The following is a 4,838-nucleotide window of genomic DNA, read 5'->3' as shown; positions in this document are numbered from 1 at the left end:
TCACTGTTGTCTCTTCGGGCAGGTACACCATTTGTGGATGACCAAGAGAATAGTGTATGCGATTCTTGAAAGTAAACTTCTTTCTATCCTTGATTGTGAAGTAGATCTTGGCATTGTCCATGTAGATGATGGCTTTCATGATGCTTAGGAAAGGTCGGCCTAAGATAATGGGTGCCCTTACATCTCCACCTGTTTCTAAAACCACAAAGTCTACGAGGATATATGATTGTCCCACTCGAACAATGGCATCTTCAAGGATTCCTTTGGGGTAGCAGAGTGACTGATCTGCAAGCTGCAAATGCATATTTGTGTCCATTAATCTTATCATAAATTACCTTTGGCATAATGTTCACACTTCCTCCGAAGTCACAGACAGCTTCTTGGAATATATGAGGTCCAATAGCTATGGGGATGACAGGTCTTCCTATATCACCCTTCTTTTTAGGCAAGGAGTAGTCTATCCATCTTCCTGTCGATGCCTCCGTGTACTAGTATGCTGCATTGTGAATATCAACAAGATTTGCAGTTTCAAGATCTTCCGGTTGCCCTAGAATCTTACCTTTGTCGGTCCGAGGAATAGCAGCAGCCAGCAGCTGAGCTATTTGTGATTCCATCATTTTATTAAAGCTATGCTGGTTTTTAATGGCAAAGGAGAAACTATCCATTCTATTGTTCATATTTTCTAAGATTTTATCATTGGAAGCTACTTTTCTCGATAAGCCCTCCATTATTTTTGCTTGGCCAGAAATTAACTCTCTCAAGGGTGGTTGATTATTGAAATTATTAACTTGAGAGTTACCTTGGTAGTTTGGCCTCTGTTGTTGATTCTATCCTTGATTCTAATGAGGATGATAGTAGTTATTGTTGACGAAGTTCACATCCTCATGGGTTTTAGGATAGTTGCTCCCTGAATGCCCAGTGTTGCCACACTCTTCACATGTCATGCGGGAATCATGAATGTGCATGACTTCTTGCTTCTTATTGGCTCGGTCTTCAAGCTTCTTCATGAGCAGATCCATCTTGGCACACAACATGTCTACCTCCTTGAGTTGATGCATACCTCCACCTCTCTTGTGGGTCTGAAGACGTTCTTCATTCCAACCTTGGTTGGAGGCCATCTTCTCCACGAGAGTTGTTGCACCTAGGATTGTGAGTGATAGGAAAGCACCTCTAGCAGCAGCATCTATATTCTCACGGGTATTGTTGGTCAACCCATGGTAGAAAGTCTGCATTAGTAGCCAATTCTCCATCCTGTGATGAGGACACTCTGATATGTAGTCTTGGAAGCATTCCCATGCCTCAGGGACAGATTCATCGTGTTGCTATTGGAAACTTGAAATTCTTCCATGCAGAGCATTGGTCTTGCCCGTGGGAAAGAACTTTGCTAGAAAGGCAGTGGAGCAGTTCTCCCTTGTAGTATTTCTATCTTTGTTGGCGTAGAACCATTGCTTCGCCTTCCCCAAGAGTGGGAATGGAAAGAGGCAAAGTAATATGTCATCTCTAGAAACTCCTTTGATTGTGAAATTGCTGCAGATCTCTAGAAAGTGTTGGACATGAGCACTCACATCTTCATGTGCCTTTCCACAAAATTGGCTATCTTGCACCATGTTGATGAGAGCTGCCTTGAGCTCAAATCTATTGTCTTCGACATTAATCGTCGGTCCAGTACGGATGGTGGTCGTAGTTGGAGCAGAGAACTCACGGAGAGTATTGTCAACCATGGCTTCGAAAGCAAGTGTTAAGCTTCACCTTGTTTGGTTGTCTTCTGATTCTAAAGCTGGAACTTTCTTGAGTTTAGATCTAGTCCTCCTGATTAATGCTTCTAGATCTTCAATGTAGTTTGTCGAAAGGCCAAAATTGGTCATACATTACCCTACATAAGATATAAATATAGACAGAACAAGGGTAAGACTGTTTGAGCTGAGGTCAATGGTTGTCTCAATATTCCATGATTGCCTAGCTACCTTCCCCGGCAACGGCGTCAGAAATGCTTGTTGGTAATTATCGACGAAATATGGTCGGCAGTCCATCGAGGGGGGTGCCCGTGGTGGTAGATTATCGGTAGGATGCGTGTAATCAGGAACCAGATGGTGACACAAGACGCAGAGACAGCGATTTAGACAGGTTCGGGCCGTCTGGTCGACGTAATACCCTACGTCCTGTGTCTTTGGTGTATTGTATTGAGATGTATACTGTATGATCTGTCCCTGAGGGGGACCCCTGCCTCTCCTTATATACTCTAGAGGAGGAGGGTTACAAGTAAAGTATCCTATTTGATACTATTACAATATCTAGTACAACTTGTAATCTTGCCATGTACGCCTTGATCTCACGGGCCGGGCCACCTCGGATGGTGCGGCCCATGTACCATCTTGTGGTACCCGAGGGTATATCCCCCACAGCTAGTCCCCGAGCGCCATGTATTCTGATGCGACACGCCATTTCAACCTTCTCCGAACAGTGAGGCTTGAGTTCTTGACATCTCCGACCACCGTTGTCTCCGGAGAAATAGGTTGTCCGAAGAATGTATGGTGCTCTTAAGAAGAAAGAAAAAGATTTCTATCCAGGAAGTGTGCCCACTTATATTTCTGAAAAGAAATGTAAGTGCGTCTTGAAGCGTAGCGTCCTTGATCATCAGAGGCGTAGAGGTCGAAAAACAAACACATTCACCGCAAGGTGAAGTGTGCCCACTTAGTCCCCGAGCCTGGTAGTAGGTGACATAGGCACGTGGTGCCAGGGTCTAAAAAGAATTCCCAGTTAAGTTGAGAATCCAACCATCGTACAGGCGATACAAGATGCACCGGCAGGTGCATCGTACCGATGTAGTCCCCGAGCTTGCTGGAAGGCGAGGTATGAGCCTTGTAGCAAGGTCTAAATGATAAAGAATATCCCCAACTGTATGCGAGTTGCCTGTCGCATGTAGTCGAGACGCAAAGTCCCCGAGCCGTGGTCGGAGAGTGGTCGAGGCAGTCCCCGAGCATAGGTCGAGGAGCGAACAACGAAGTCCCCGAGCCGTGGTCGAGGCAGTCCCCGAGCATAGGTCGAGGAGCGAGCAACGAAGTCCCCGAGCCATGGTCGGAGAGTGATCGAGGCAGTCGCCGAGCACAGGTCAAGGAGCGAGCGACGAAGTCCCTGAGCACAGGTCGAGGAGCGAGCGACGAAGTCCCCGAGCCGTGGTCGGAGAGTGATCGAGGCAGTCCCCAAGCACAGGTCGAGGAGCGACCGACGAAGTCCCCGAGACGTGGTCGGAGCTCAGTGGAGCTGCTCGAGATGTGGTTGATGTGGTCGGAGCTCGGAGTGGTCTGGCGAGAAGTCCTGGAGCACGAAGTGGTCTGGCGAGTCCCCGAGCACGAGCGTGGTCTGGCCAGAGTCCCCGAGCACGAGCGTGGTCTGGCCAGAGTCCTCGAGCACCATAGTGGTCTTGGCGAACCCTGAAGCATGAGCTCGCTGACCGAACTGTGTTCCTGAAAAATAAACACAGAGAGTGGTAGTACATGATGGTGTACGAAATATATTGACCTCTCTATAGGAGGTGAAGTAAACACTTGGTGTTCGGTTGGCGATGAATTATACTTGGTGTAATATTCGAAAAATAACATTAGCTGTTTTTAGCCCTTTTGTTATGTAGAGGCGTAGCGCGATGTATTAACCTGTCCTGAAGAATGCGCCAGCCTGGGCTGACCAACATCTCGTAGCGTGAGGTACGGAATGCTGCCGCGTGTAGAGTGCCAGTGTTACCAGGGAGCGACTGCCGACTACCCGTAGCGCAGAGGGCGGACTCTCATGCACGCGTGGGGTGGAGCCGGAGACAGTGCTGGCTCTGGGATTCTCAAGCAGGAAGGAAAACGTATCGGCGAACTGTTGTAAAAACTTATACATGTTTTGGACTGTATGTATGGAGAAAATTCGACGCGGAGCGCACCCTAAGGGTGGTCGGCGGAGGTGTACGATGATCGAAGAAATTTTCAATTAAAAATAATACTTAGCTTTATTGACGACCGGTGGGTGTAGTCGCTGTGTTGCGATGTTCGAGATATGGCTTGACGTGTCGTTGGCGATGAAGTTGTCCAGTCCTCGAGCTTTTCGACCTGTCGTCATGACTGTGGTCGCGATTGTCGTAGCGCCGTTCTTCACGGCGATCATCATTGCGACGTAGTCTTGTGGTCGAGGTGGTCGAAGCTCGGCGGAGCTACTCGGGACGTGGTCGACGTGGTCGGAGCTCGGCAGAGCTGCTCGGGATGTGGTCGACGTGGTCGGAGCTCGGCGAAGCTGCTCAAGATGTGGTCGACGTGGTCCGTGGTCGGAGTAAGTAGCCCGGATGACGTCGTCCTTATATTAGTGGTCGGCGACTCAGGCAGCTCACGATCGGCGATGGTGTAGGAGCAGTAGGAGCAGCCTTTGTCGCTGCCGGAATACTCGTCGCCGTCGTTGGCTTGCGCGGTGATCTAACTTGGACTTGTACGAAGTATCGCTGGGATCGGAGTAGATACCGGTCCATTGATGCATGGCCCTGTACACCACGTATATGCTTCCTTTGCATGGCTCTGAAGATGTACGCCCGCGCCTCCTTCCTTACTTGCTTGTTGGTTAAGAGGATTCGGACGTAGACTTGCTTGCTGACTCGGATACCGATTCGAGCCATCTTCCGATCTGAGAGAGTCAAGATTCATTACGGGCCGGGAAATAATACCGCACGAAGTCGCAACCGTGCGCCGTCTGCAACAACTTCAATGCGCGAGGACGTGCTCAGCGTCACATGCCAGAGTTTGCCTGATGACTTGTCGAGAGATGAATCTGGATCGAAATCTCCGGTTGTGTGCATGGCTCTGTAGATTGAA

General features: G+C 48.9%; 1 non-coding gene across 1 annotated transcript; it reads left to right on the top strand.

Moving 5' to 3' along the window:
- The first annotated feature begins 1,248 nt into the window (after nucleotides 1–1,248).
- Nucleotides 1,249–1,357, top strand: LOC136484477 (small nucleolar RNA R71). The gene has a single exon (XR_010765996.1). It is a non-coding gene; the product is annotated as a small nucleolar RNA R71 (small nucleolar RNA).
- Nucleotides 1,358–4,838: the final 3,481 nt, after the last annotated feature.

The sequence above is a fragment of the Miscanthus floridulus genome, chromosome 9 (genome assembly GCF_019320115.1).
Source record: "Miscanthus floridulus cultivar M001 chromosome 9, ASM1932011v1, whole genome shotgun sequence".
NCBI classification, from domain to species: Eukaryota; Viridiplantae; Streptophyta; class Magnoliopsida; order Poales; family Poaceae; genus Miscanthus; species Miscanthus floridulus.
The sequence above is the reverse complement of the archived record's forward strand: the minus strand, read 5'-3'. Positions and strand labels throughout refer to the sequence as shown.